The 15610-nt window shown below is 30.5% G+C and overlaps 1 protein-coding gene across 1 annotated transcript in view; it reads right to left on the bottom strand.

The window, feature by feature from the left end:
- Nucleotides 1-12401: 12401 nt before the first annotated feature.
- The window catches only part of LOC142323680 (uncharacterized), a 55406-nt gene continuing 52197 nt past the window's right edge, over nucleotides 12402-15610 (bottom strand). The window contains exon 11 of the mRNA XM_075363774.1: nucleotides 12402-13197. The gene's annotated coding sequence lies outside the window, so the exon portion shown is untranslated. The remainder of the gene's footprint in view (nucleotides 13198-15610) is intronic.

Below are 15610 nucleotides of genomic sequence, written 5' to 3'. Positions count from 1 at the left end.
ATTAAACCCTACTGAAAGCAATGTTGTGTACAGAAATTGTCCAGGAATTTCATGAAATTATCGAACTGCAGAATTAGCAATATATAATTGTAGCAAAATTAATATATATATATATATATATATATATATATATATATAATTATAGCAATATAAAATTACCCAGAGATATGACGTAAAATTCATAGATTGCAACTAATTAAAAGTACTGTTCGCCCTGGCCATATCTTTAAAGTATTGTGATTAGAGGCTAGATGTCTACGCTGATCGTCCTCTCCAAAAAAAAATGACTATCCTCCCAAAAAAGTGAGATTTTACATAAAACAGACTATCAAAAAATGTAAAGATTCGCCCTTCTAACTTCCATGGGTATGAATTTATTTTTACGTATTCATTTATACTATTGGATACATAATAAACTTCAGACCAGCAGGATACAATTATTCTAAAAATTCGCCCATCTTTAATCTCATTCACAAATTTTACCTTCGCACAGTTAATCAGATGTCTGTACTTCCAACAAAGTTCTCTGTTACACAACAGTCATAAACGTAATCTACGTTTCTCTAATACTGTTGTAATACAATTATAAGGTGAGGTAATCAAACAGTTGTAACCAGTTGATATGACACACCATTCTCACCTGAAAATTGGTGTGGCCATTTCCAGAAATCACAAGCATCCACACCAGTCTTACTCAGAAAAGTGAGAAGTAAGAAATTTCATTTTTTTCACTGAGCTTAATATTATTATTACCATAATAATACTGTTGTCTTTATTAAACAAAAACCACCAATATAATACGAATACATACAATAAACATCTTGCCAGTAATTAAACATCTCAGTAAATTTAAATCTGTATTTCTATGCATATATGCAGTGATTAGCCACCTTTATCCAACTATTCCTATTTAGATAAATCTTCAATTCTTGGAAAGTTAAAATTCTTTTTTGGAAATATTTTCCTCTCAGGTCAGTGCTAAACATTGCACTGAATCCTATGTATCTATTAAACTGATGAAATGAAGCTATCTGCCTCTGCATTACAAAAGGAGCATAGTTTCACAACATTAAAAAACAAATACTTATTTAATTAAATGAGCTCCATCCTTGCTTAAAAAACCACCTTATTAACACAAGATTTTCATCGCCATAAATATACCCTTACACTCATTCAGTGTCAGAAAGAGTGTCCACCTGTACCTATTTAATTACTGTAATTTATAATGCATCTTCAAAATATTCTCTTAATCAGACATTATTATAATATCTGAGCCTCCTATCATAATATTTGTCAAAGAATATATAGTCTTTCAAACTTTCAGTTATATAAAAATAGCTTGTTTCAATTAGGTCAATTAAAAGGACCTTCGGATACTGATGAGATGGTAGTCAACACTTGTATATATTTAAAATACAGTTTACCTATATATAAAACAACAGGTAACAAAATTATCTCCAAACATAAATTATAATTTGGAGGGTTTGCTGGCAGACTGAGAACATTTTTAAGAAACAAATGTTAATATTTTTCTACCTTCTCAAATATTTTGTGTCTCTGTAGTTGTCCTCCATAACAGTGCGGCCTGGAAACTGATATAAAGATGTCCAGTTTAGCACCAAATGAAACATTATTTCCAAGATAATAAACTGATAAATGCATTTTCAGCTAATTTCCCTACAGTAATTTTTTTTTGAAAATGTAACTTGCAAGTCAAATTTATGCTTAAATATTTTAAACAATTCCAAAAAAAATATCAAATTGTTTATCATTAAACCATACTTCCTGGATTTATTTGCATTCCACAATTTCTAAAATAAAAAATTATTGTTTGCTTAAACTGCAACCAAATTTCATTTTTTACAAAAATATGTAAATTAATCAGAGGTCAATTTTTGTCCAATTTTTTTCCTTTAATGAGGTAAAATTCATTTTTGAGAGTTGTTTTTTGACTACTGCCTAAAGAGTTTCAATTGGGTTTAAGTCTGGGGAGTTGCCTGGCCAAGAAAGTACTTGTATCATTCTCCAAAAACTTCTTCCACTTTCTTGGCAGTATGGCATGGCACCAAATCTTGTCGGAACCTTCTGTTGCTTATGAGAATTTGCTTTGAAGTTTGTCACAACCATTTCCTTCGGAACCTTGATATATCCATCACTTTTCAATATATCACCTACTGGAAGTAATGAACAAGGGTCTTCAAATGAGAAACAATCCCAAAACATTTTTTTCTAGAATTGTTTAATTAATTGTTGGATATAAGCCAGTAATGTATTTTCATCTGATGCTTTTCTACTGCATGGAACCCTTTGCCTTTGAGCATAAAAATGTGACTTGTCGGAAAACATAACATTTTCTTCTTTGGTATAGTTAGCACTAGCTTTAGCCCACAAGAGCTTTTTTTTTCACTTTGCTAGTGTTAAAAGTTGCTTTTTAGCTGGTCGATGAGCTTTCCATCCAGCTGCAATAAGTTGGCATGTAACAGACAACCAATTCTGTATTGGAGTAGTTTTTCTTTAATGGGTACATTTGCCTTTCCTTTAAGGTGAAAAGGAACCGATTTCTTTAAATTGTTTTAAAATAGCATTCACTGTCCCTAGTCCCAACACCACACTCAGATGCTCTTTGTTGTTGTTGTCATACTGGTATGCTCAGAAAGAGAAAAAATTTTTGAAACAGCTTTCTTGAAGTTATGTCGTCCATTGTTATATATTCAAAACACAGAAAAAAATACGAAAATATGATTTTGTAATAAAAAATGAATTAAACTTTCACAAAACACTATTTATAACATAAAAATTGCTAAACAACCAAAGTACAGTGACCTTACATTACATAGACAACTTAAAGAATGGGTGCAATCAAGCAGTGTAGCTACAACATAGAAATAAACAAAAAATTTCCTGTGTTCGGATTAATTTGCATGCTACAGTACAATATTCCTCTTATCCATATTTCTCAAACTCAATTTATTGGGAACAGACACAATATCATTAACAAAAGTTGAGTAACTTTATAACTAAGTCTTTGATATTAATTCCACCATCTAAATAGTTTTATATACTCGTATTATTGACAAATACTAAAAAAAATGGGGGATTCAAAATAGGCCTCTGCCTCACACCTGTATTCATCTTAAAATCCTCAAGTAGATCTAGTTGGCCCCACACCTTTGCCATTGTTACAATATAAATATTTCTTAATACCCTTATCATTTTAAAAAATACCTCCAATTAAAACAATCTGTAGAATAAAGCACTTCATCTGTTTGATTGAAGGAGGCAGCTAAATCAACAAAGAAAGCCCACTAACATTACATTTAATGTTTATAATATTTATTAAACTGAGAATATTATCCACAGAAGAATATAATTTAGGAGATCCAGCTTGGCACTCATGTAAGACAATGTTACAATTAATACATGCTTCAGGTTCATCCACTAGTAACCCAGTAAACTATTTTCCAGACATATTACAAAAGCAGATGCCCATATAATTTGATAGCTCATTTGTATCACTCTATTTATGAATTGGGTTTATAACAGGACTTTTAAAACTTACTGATATAAATCCCATAACTCAAATATTAAATTATAAAAATAACAACTTTATTTTGATATTGTCTGGTGCATATTTTTTTTAAAAACTAGTAGAACACTCACAAGATTAGGAGCCTTCTTTAACCTTCACAAATCTCAAACCTTTGCGCAAACTTTACACCTAAAAAACCATCTGCCATATTCAACATAAATTACTACTTAGTTTAATTAGTCAACAAAAAAAACTTTTTTCGTGTATCTGGAATCATATATGGGGTGATGTGACTATATATACTATGACTGATGTACTAATTTTTGGGTGCTGGATTAAAAACTGTTACCAGAATTTGTGTAATACGTCACATTTTTTAGACACATACAATTTATTTACCAATAAATGGATAATCACTGTGAAATCAATATTTTTTAAAAATTATTATTTATGTGGATTCATTTAAAATCTGTTTAAATCAACTAAGTTTTTATTTATTCAGAGATAAATTAAAATTTATTAACACAATTTTAAAATAACAATTTCTAAAGATCTAAATCATAGGAAATGTCTTTAAAATAACAGTTTTTAAAAGTTTAAATCATTGAAATTGTCTTACCTTTAATTTTTAAGATATGTTGGCAAACTTTTCTGCTAGTACAATGTTTGATCAGTTTCAATAAACAAACACCAACAATAGTCACCCATTATTCTAAGATACCATCTTCCTTGGTACCAATACTACATGGTCAGAATATCCTGATGGAAATGCTGTTCTTGCTCCTTGCTGACAGAGCCCAAATCTTTGGGAAAAAAGTCTGGGTGGAAATGTAGGAAATGAATTTTTAATGACATCCTACATCCTAAACATTTGTAGTTGTCTAACAACTTATTAACCAAAAAAACAGTTTTCATCTTTTCTGTTGCCTAAAAAACCACCAACAACGTTTTTGAAGGACTTCCTTGCAGCTAGTTCACATTCGCTAAGTTTATTGTATTAACTTTTGACAATAAACTTATTGTCAAGAGGTGAGTCCTTAAGCAGTTTCTTGATTTGTGGATTGATAAATACACCCTCCTTGAGCTTACCATCACTCAATTTAGAAAAACTTATTTTTAAATAATTAAATCCTGGTCCATCTTTGTCTAGTGCCTTTACAAAATTTTTCATAAGTCCCAGTTTTATATAAAGTGGTGGCAGTATGATTACTACTCTCAATTAATAATAAATGCTTTATATTTTTTTCATCAGCCACAAAGTTCTGTCGCAATGGCCAATTCTTTATTTGGTAATGACTTTTTGTATCACGACTATCCATCCAAAAGACAAAGAAAACAATATTTCATAAATCCACCTTGTAAACCAAGAACTAATGCAGCAACTTTCATATCACTGCAAACTTGCCATATAAGTTCTTTGTATTTTATTGCTTCTAATATTGATACCATCATTTCATATGTTTCTTTTATGTTGTTACTGCATGAACTAATGCAGTAGATGGTTGTGTGTTAACATTATGCAATAAAACTGCTTTCATGATAACTTTAGAAGAGTCAGTAAAAAAAGTCATTCTTCAAGAATATGCTGAATTCCAAGCTCTTTCATCAGGCCATTGACATTAGTACAAACACACAATGAATTTTTCATAGTAAAATAAATTTAAGGAGTTTTATTTCGTGTTCTAAACATAGTAACTTTTGTTTTTCCACTAACAGATTCCATAGTTGCAGTCTAGACCCCAGAAGTTCAGCTTGCTGCTTTGACAACTTTAAATCGTGAACTAAATCATAAAGTTCATGTTCTTGAATTAAATGAGAAAATTTCTCATCAGATACAGGAAGAAATTTTTCAACATCCTCTATATCATCTGCTTCATTCTCAGATTGTTCTTCTAGCAATGTCGGATTAGTTTGTGGTACTGGTAGAGGTAACTCCTCTCCATGTGGTATCAGCTTTAGACCTGAGGATACATCTGCATATTTTATGAACTTTCCATTCTTGAATGAAAATCCAGATATATCTGTCATACAAAAGTAGCAGTCAGTGAAGTGGTCCTTAAGTTCACCCCAGACCATTGGTTCAGCAAATGGTTGTCGTTTTCCCTTCAACCATTCATTTAGAGTTATTGAGCACTATATGCAAATAACATCAGGCACCCAGATTTTATCTTGGTCCTCGAGTGTACAATCAAAATAAAATTTATAAGCTGACAATAACACACAGTATAGACAAGTGAAGCTAGACTAAATAAGATTTTAAGCTCGGTAGTAGGCAACAACAGATGTCTGTAATCAATAGATGTTGATGCCATGCAACAACAGATTTTAAAGTAGACATGTTTGTCTGTGTCTACTTCTCATGATACAATGTATATGTTTATTTTTCTTTATTAAGCATGTGTGCATATTGTTTAAAAGTAAAAATCTGAGGCACATCAGAAAGTTACAATTATTAAAAACTGACCAGAAAGAGCTAGGGATGTACCTCAAGTGAGAAAATAGAAAGTGACAGATAATAGATTCAGACAAAAAATCAATAACTGAGGATCCTTTAGCTCCTACAAATGCACAATCCCTCTTTGTATTCTCTGAAATACAACCTTTCAATAATACTATGCTAAAATATTTAAAAAATCCATTTTCCCCTCTTATATGTGACCAGGTCTTGAGAATTTCTATAGTCTCTCTAAATTGTGATTCATGAGAATGTTGTCAGGAAAAACTTGATACCTACTGATTCTACAAAAAAAATTTGAATTGTGCATGAAAAAAATTCAAAATGTTTGTCTCCAGCTGTTTTGTCTTAATGGCAAGTCTCACTTTTAACTCTTTTTCTCTTACTCTATGGTTTGCCATCACCTCAGGATTCTCAATAAAGCACCTTCTAGGTCACTGTGGAAGAAGAATTTTCCATCCACTAAAACGTCATTTTCTCTCAATTTTACATCATATTCAGTATCACACATGATTTTTCAATTCCATCAAGGCCATCCATTTTTGTCTGTTTCTTTAACACAGTCAAATGCAGCAAAAATGTTATTTTTCTTAAGCATAACAATATTTTGCATAATCAGCAGTTTCTTTATTCCAAGGACATCAAGACAGCACAACTAGGCAGTTCCTGTTGGAATTCAGTCATAATCTTTTCATGAATTTGATTTCACATTATGTCAGCTCCACAGACATTAGCTTATCATACAAATCCATTTTTTCCTTTAATTAAACAAAATTTTCTTCAACACCTTCAGAAATTTTATAAAAAAGTAAATTATTCTCCTACCTTACTGAATTTAAAATCTTCTTTTGTCACAGGACTTTTAAATGATCATAATTTTCTTTATTCAGCTTTTCTATCTTTAGTTTTCTCACTAAGGAAAAGATACTTGTATTCAGGACAATAACTTCTTTTTTACTGACATACTCTGTATTCTCCTTAATTTTACTTTTAATTTTTCCAGATACACAAATAAATGATTTGAATTCAGTGCCGAGTTTGTAAACAAATCGATTATCGAATCGAAACAATGAAAGTGTTTTTAAATAAAATAAATATTTTATTTATCCAAAAAGGCTGTTTATTGAATCAATAAATATTGCATCAAATTTTAATTTATTCTATAAGTATAATTATTTATATTTCTGTTTTATGAAAATAATTATTTGAATCAATAATATAAGACATTTATTAAGTTCTATTTTTAAATAAAATACATATATAATAACACTAGACTTTCTTTACGTTGACCGGGTACAAAAAATATTTTGTGTAGCGCATAAATATTTTTTATGTCGATTAACGAAATATAATTTTGAAGTTATATTAATTTATTTTGAACAAGGATAAATCTTTAATATTTTTTTAATATATTATTTTCTTGTTTACATTGTTTAATTTGAGTTATGTGCGTGCTTCTTCCATAATGTCTGACGGTCAAAGAAAACAGCCTGGTTACCAGTACAAAAAAAAGAAGACTGGAAAAGGAAGCCGAAAGGCAAAAACATACTGGCGCATTAAAAATTACTCGTATATCCAGAGTTGTACCAAAACAAATAACGACTCTGAGTATCCAACATCAAGTCCGGTTATAAAAGAAAATACGGATTCGTCACAGGATGACAATGACAACCAAATGGACGAAGTTTCTAAATCAATTGGAACTGACGACACTCTGACTCTACCATCACCAGATGAAAGCACTGAAAAAATTAACAGCAACGTGACACCCAGAGAAAGAGTTCTGCAAACTTTAAGTACAGATCCAGCATTGTGCCAAGAACTTTAGGAGACGCCGAAAGAAGTTTTTTAGTAAGACAAGGTCCACCTAGACCATTGCTTAATTACAAATTTCCTTCCAATGAAACTGGTCGAAATTTTAGCACAAATTATTATACACGAATTTTAAGCAATAAAGAGCAAATTTTACAAGAGCGGTTAGTGTATTCTCTTTCACCAAACTGCGTTTACTGGTTCTGTTGCAAAATTATTGACTGTATAGTTAGTTCTCTTTCAAAGGAGAGTTTTAAAAGTTGGAAGCACCTCGGCAATACCTTAAAAGAACATGAAATTTCCAAAAATCATGGCTAGAAATGAACCAAAGGTTAAAGTGTTGTAAAATGATGGATGCAGCCGCTCAAATAATTGTTATTGTTAATAATTAAAATTTAATTAATTATTAATTTTTCGGGATCTACTTTTCGATGGGCAATACTTTTAAAACATGTTCAAGGTTTAACTTTGAAACCATTGAGTGACACTAGATGGGAGAGTAGGATAGAGGCCTTAAAGCCTTTAAGATTCTATTTCGGATGTATACAATGCCTTGCTAAGCATTTACGAAAACCAAGAAATTGATAATTTGATAAGAGACGAGGCCTCGGATTTATTAAATTGTATTAAACAATTAAAATTTTTGTGTTCATTAGTTATTTGGTATAAAATACTAAATTCCAAACATCCAATAAGCAAGTTGATGCAAACAAAAGATTTTTATCTAGCCTCTGCACTTGATCTTTTACAAAACTGCAAAATATTTTTCAAGAATCTTTGATCAGATTCATCCTTCAATGAAACTATTATTGATAAAAAAGAATTTGCTACCGAAATTGACGGGAGGCTAATTTTGGATCAACAATAATGCAACACCACATAAGAAGAAGAAAAAGGAACTTCTCATACGAAGCATAAGATGAACCCATCGAAGATCCAAAAGAAAAATATAAAACAGATTTTTTTATTTTACAATTGATCAAGCACTAAATGCACTAGATGCTAGATTTGAACAACTTAGTAATCATAGTAACTATTTTCATTTCAATTCTTATATATACAATTTAAATACCATGTCCAAAGAAATGCTACTAAAACACTGTAAGAATTTAGAATGTGTCGTAACTGAAGGTGATTCTATTAACATAAATGGGGTAGAATTAGCAGAGGAAATTTCAGCAGTATCTGCGCTTTTGAGCAAAAAAGAAAGCCCAAGCAATGTGCTGAGCTTAATTACAAAGTTAAATTTTGTCCCAAACCTTACTATTGCTCTAAGAATATTGCTAACGATACCAATAACTGTAGCAAGTGGCAAAAGGAGTTTCTCAAAAAATTAATTAATTAATTAATAAAATTAATTAATTATTAATTAATTAATTTAATTAATTTGGCCATTTTGGGAATTGAGCATAAAATTTCTGATAAAGTAAATTTAAAAGATGCAATAAAAAGGTTTGCATAACTGAAAGTGAGAAAAAAGTTTTTTGTGATTATAACATAGTTGATGTTACCTTGTTTTATTTTCAAAATAATGGTATTTTGATTGTTTTTTCAATAATACACATTTTTAATAGCATTTAAAAATGTAAAAAATTATATGATTAACAGTTTGTGGTTAGGTACAGATATTTCTTAATTAATTTCTACTGTTTTATACTGCTTGATTATCAACATTAGGTTATGTTTCTTTCTAAATATATGCTTTTATTAAAATTTAAACAAAATGATTTGATTTTTATTGAAAATAAAAAATATGTACCTTTATTTAAAAAATATATATATTCTTACAGGACGATGTTTTGTCTTTTTTTCCGGGACGACATAACCGCTAGAGCAGACGCTGCTGGTATGAAAATGAACAAAGAAAGGGTAACTTTTCTTTTGTGTGCCAATAAGTCAGGAAATCATAAATTGAAGACATTCTTCATTAGCAAGTATGCCAGCCCACGTTGCTTGAAACACATTAATATGAATTCATTACTGGTTATTTTTAGAAATAGTAAAAATGCTTGGTTGATGTGTAATATTTATTTAACGTGGTTTAACGACGAATTGTGCCTTGTGTTAAAAATTATTTACGAGTTAGAAAATTGAAAGAAACAACTTTATTACTTCTTGACAATTGCCCTGATCATCCGCTTACTGATTTGCTGAAATCTAAAGAGGAGAAGATAATCGCAATGTTTTTACCCAAGAATACCTCATCTTTGATCCAACCATTAGACCGAGGAGTTATTCGGAGATTTAAATCTTATTACCGACGACAGCTACTGACCGCCATTGTTAACTCAGAGATACAAGTAACAGAATTTCTTAACATTGTGTCATTAAAAAGTGTTGTACACAGCACTGTAACAGCATGGAGTAACATAAATTCTATTACAATTAAAAATTGTTAGTCAATATGACACAAAGTAATACAGAAGGCATTGAAACGGGAAATGATCATATTTTTACTGACAAACATGCACTAGAATTGTCAAATTAAACTGGGCAAGAATTGTCTGTAAGTGATCTCAATGGGTGGGTTCAAGAAGACAACAAACACCTGTTGCCCATTGCATGACCGATGAAGAAATTGTAAACTTCGTTCTACAACCTAACAATAATTTGTTAGAGGAAGAAGGGGAAAGTGTTGCAGAGTTCACTATTACAGAGAGGTATACACCCTCAATAAAAGACGTTCTGGAAAATATAAATAGTGTAAACTCCATGGTAGGTTTCTATCTCTTGAGCTGTTAACTGGTCATGGAGAGTCTGCAGCTTACCTCCACTGGTTTGGCAGAAGAACAACATCTGAATGTCGCTATTGTAATGGCATTGATACTGTAGAACATTCTATATACTTGTGCTATAGATGGGATGAAGTAAGGCAAGCTCTTAGAGTGTGTAGATTGACCCTGGAGAATATGATTGAATTCATGTTATGGGGTAAATGTGAATGGGACACTGTTGTTACCACGGTCAAGAGGATTATAAAGATCAAAGAATGTTTCACCAGGGAATGGAACGGGGTGTAGTCTGGAGGTAGGGACTCACAGGGGCAGTCCTGCTCATGAGAGGGCAGTTCGCTGAGGTGGGTCGCTCTTGATGACTGACCAGGGACTCCCTGAGTTCATGGGAAAATAAAAGACCGAGACCTGGCTGGCTGGATCCCCCCCCTTAGGGAGGTGGTACAGTTAGAGGCAATGGTAACATAAAAGACCAAGTCCTGGCCTACGGAGTGAGGAACCTCCGTAGGGCATGGCATAGCCAGATACTGCGGACTCCCGTGAGGTTAGAGGCATGGCAACCACTGAGGATGCACAATGCACAATGCTAGTCCATCCTCACTGGCAAGGGGAAAAAAAAAGAGAAAAGTGTAATGATATGGATGGAGCAACAAAGTGATAGTGATGATCGTCATTTATTGCATTTACAAAATGTAAAGTCATTTATTATAAAGAAGAAACATACAACCGAAAAACAAAAAACAATAACTTCGTATTTTAAAAAATAATTTACATTCAAAGAAAAAATATTGTATCTTCCGCACTTAACTTGTTTCTATGTAAGTACACATTATACTGTATTGGCTTTTTCTATTAAACCATTATTGCTTGATTTTTTGCCTATTTTTTTTAACTGATCCCTTTGTGATTTAAAATTTACTTCTCAAAATAAAGCGGTTAGCCTATAACACAGGTCACGCAAGTCCTCCTATAACCGTGTTATAGCGGGGTTACACTGTAATAATATATTATCACTCTTATACACTTGTATACTTAAAATATAAGTATTATAGATCTCTCATAACATAAATTGCAGTATTTAATTCAGAGAAAATTAATGTTCAGTAAATAATAATATTGAAAAATATTTTTTTTATTGTAATAAATAATTTTTATTGATTTTCTTTTCCATTGATGTTCCTACATTTACCACTGACCATAATTTTTTGGCAATTAGGTTCAGGAACATTTAAATACATCTCCGATTTTAAAATTGATAAAATCAGTAAATTTAAAAGAAATGTTTATTTTTCATTAAGTATAAACACCATATCAGGAATAAAAAAGGTAAAATCTTATGAAGAAATCCTTAAAAATATTCATAAAAATATGGAAGCTTGATTTGAGGCTGTAGATTTAACTTTCCATATAATAATTAATGATATACTCAGTATATTGCTGCTCCACCAGTATTTCATTAACTTCTCTTTCTAACATTTATGTAATTAAATTTTATTATAACAACATAATAATCTAGGAGAACTGTAATAAAAAAACCAGTACAATAGTAATGAACATCATTATTATCAAAGAAAGTAACTCTGGTAGTTTTACTCAGGTACATTACATGAGTCATAGCCATAAAAGGAAATATGTGTAAAAGGATAGAAATTAATAATCCCCTTTTTGTGAGAAACGTGCAGTGTAAGATGTATAATAAAATACAATTATTATATAAAAGTAAAGTACAATACAAATTCCAATAACTGCAAACTCATAAAATACAAAACCAGATTTACTCTTGCACAGTAACACACAATTTCATAAATATAAAGGATTATTAACAAAACTTTCAGACAAAATGGATTTAAATGTAACCAAAACAATGAAACTGAGAAAGAAATCTCTAAAATAATTCTATATAATGAAAATGTATTACAAGATCATAGAGTAAGTTAATAAAAAAATATAACTGAATCTATGCTGTATATCAAATAAAATAAAACTGCTAATAAAAAGAAAAGAAATTATTAACAACAGGAACAAACATCATCTCAAACAAGTACATCTAGTAACATACCGACATTAAAAACACAACTCCATTTGAGATATTATTAAAATATATTGAAGCCCCTATACAAATCAGCTAGACATATGCACAGAATCATTAATGTAAGTTATACATAACACTTGAAAGCAGCTCATGTTTAAAGAACACAACCCTTACTAACATTTTGAAGAAACAAAACAAAATGAAGCGTGTATGCATTCCATGTAAATATACATTTGCATCCTTTGATATAACCTTTCTGTAAATTAATATAATTGTAAAAGAAACTACCAGATATTAGATAAGATAATAAATGCTTTAATGAAATTAATTCACAATTTTCTACTGTAATAGATATATTACATCAGAAATTCTGTAAAAAAAAAAACAGAAAACTTATAAAAAATTTCTTACAATCTTATAAAAACTACTTTTTATCCAAGAATAAAAAAAAAAAATATGGAGACTAATTTGAGGTAGTAAATTTGGTTTTGAATATAATAACTAGCTCTACACTCAGTTGCTGTTTGCTGTCATGCAAGTACTTCATTACTTCATTAACCTTTCTTCCTACAGTTGTGACTAAATCAGATAAAGTAGATTGAACATAACACCAGAGAAAGCAAGAAATTCAACTTTCCTGCAAATAAAAAAAATTATTTTTATTATTTTTCTATTACAACCTTAAAGTTAAAATTTAAATTATTTTGATAAAATTATTCTCCTCATAATATTTAAGTTCAAAACCTCCTCAAGCTTGGTATCTTTCATACGCAAAAAAATTCATCTTTAAAAAAAAAATTTAGTGCAATTGTAAGGGCCTCAACTGTTATTACCAATGTGAACAAATATATAAATTATACATTATTTTTATCACTTTAATACCTTTCTTTTTTTTACTAAATAACCTTGATACTTGACATCACTATTACTGTTTCATTGTAGTTGTAATTAGATAATAAAATTATTATCTATTTTAGTTTTAGCATTATTAGAATTATTCATTCTAATAATGATAAAACTTGTGAGTATTCACTGCAGAAAAGAAACTATATTTCTTCCTATAAAACAGTCCATCATACATGGTAACTAAATTAACACAAAATCTTCCAGATTAAAAGTTTGTAGAAAAAAAACATAAATGATCATTAAAAAGAATTTTCATTGATAATGTGTATAAGCTATTCTACGTTTTAATTGTATGTCCATGACAGACTATGTTTTAAAAATTGAAAACTTTACAATTGACAACAGACACTTAAAGTGGAAGCTGAAAAATCTTTACTAGATTTGCTCTGTTAAGCTAAGCTTTTGTACCTCACGATTAAACAACATGAACACAATCAAAATTAAAGAAAATCTACTATAACTGTCACACTCATGCACAACTAAATTTTAAGCTTTCAGAGCTATGTTAGGCAGATTAATGTTTCACTTTCACAAAAGACAATAAGAAAAAATTTTATAATAAAAATAAACCTACAGAAAATGGATACAATAAGTCACTAACAGACAAATTATACAAATGCCAGAAAAAGCCAAACAAAAAAAAATTCAGAACTTACATTAACAACACTGATAAATTGTACACAAGGTCAAAAACAGCAGGCTAAAAAATTATACAAATAAAACTATAAATTTAAAATTAAAAACTTTGAAACAAAATAAAAAATCTAATTTTACAAATGCATTTTACAGTAACTTCAAAATTTTTTCAGCTGTTCTTCCAACCATCTGTCATACAGTCTTATGACTGTATTATTTATCAAATTTAGCCATTTGAAAAAGGATGTAGTTTTAAATACTTTTCATTACAGGCAAGTATTCACATAGAAAATCAAATTTTTTTTACACTGGGTATACAAACTTGACTGTTCATTCTGTAAGCCCTACAAAGAACAAACAGGGTGCAGGTTTTCAAACCATACAAAGAACTCACAAAAGTATTTCACTCCACCATTGAATTAATGAAATGTTCACAATGAAATGTTCACAAACCATTTCACTGAAACAATCCATAAATACACAAACATTAACATGAAGATCTTACATATAAAGAATTATGGATGCAAACTTTACATACATGAACAACTCGAAATATATTAAAAAAATGTAATAATATTCTAAAATTCAATTTAAACTACACTCTCTTGGAACTTAGGACCTATAGAAAACAACAACGCTTAGAACTTAGAAAATATAAAAAACAACAAAGATCGTTCAAAACCCGATTCAAACACTAGCGCCACAACCAGTAACACTACAACGGTCAGCAGTCATAGCGGCAGTCTCGGTTGAAGGTTTACGTAGGTACAGCAGGCGCCACGTAACGGTGAGCTTGGATAATCAGCCAGCACGTCACTGCTACACTGTTATCCTGTGAAACACTACCACCCCATTATTAGTAATCTCTTAGTAGCATAAACATGATACAACTGTTGTTTACAAAGCAATGTATTTTGGTGTGTTTACATTATTAAGAAAGTGTCATCATGTCTCAAATACAAAACATTTTTTTAAATTTTATTTTTGATTCTGATTAGCTTTTTCATGTATATAAAGTTCAGTTCTGTGGTTCTGCCATTCGGTACGGTTCTTTTGGCGTGTGTCGTGCATCTTTTTACATAGTCAATTAATGTACAGTACGGTACCATACGATATTTTGTAAAAAGTTTTCATCGTGGTTTACGGTTCAAACTTTTTAAAGTAGTTCGTTTACGCGCGAATAGTTTTGGCTGAAATTAAGTCTGTTGTGAAAGGTAAAAAACTTCGAAGACAGGCGCGTGAAATTGTAAACAATATGTATGATTAATTTCATGAAAAAAAAATCTTTAGCTGTGGAAAATTAAAAAATGACAAGCATTTAATTGCTATACAGAAGTGTGAGGAGAGAACTGCAGCTGCCTGTGGCATTTCCAAGATTAGGTTCAAAGCCTAAGAAAAGAAAAAATAGAACTTCCTCGATCAACCAGAATGTTCGTTTATTCACGATTTTGATAAAGGTGTGGACGAACTGTAAATGAATTTATTCAAAGATAGGGGAGCTGCCAACA

The sequence above is a fragment of the Lycorma delicatula genome, chromosome 4 (genome assembly GCF_047948215.1).
Source record: "Lycorma delicatula isolate Av1 chromosome 4, ASM4794821v1, whole genome shotgun sequence".
Taxonomy (NCBI): domain Eukaryota; kingdom Metazoa; phylum Arthropoda; class Insecta; order Hemiptera; family Fulgoridae; genus Lycorma; species Lycorma delicatula.
Note: the sequence above shows the minus strand (reverse complement) of the source record. Positions and strands in the feature narration are given on the sequence as shown.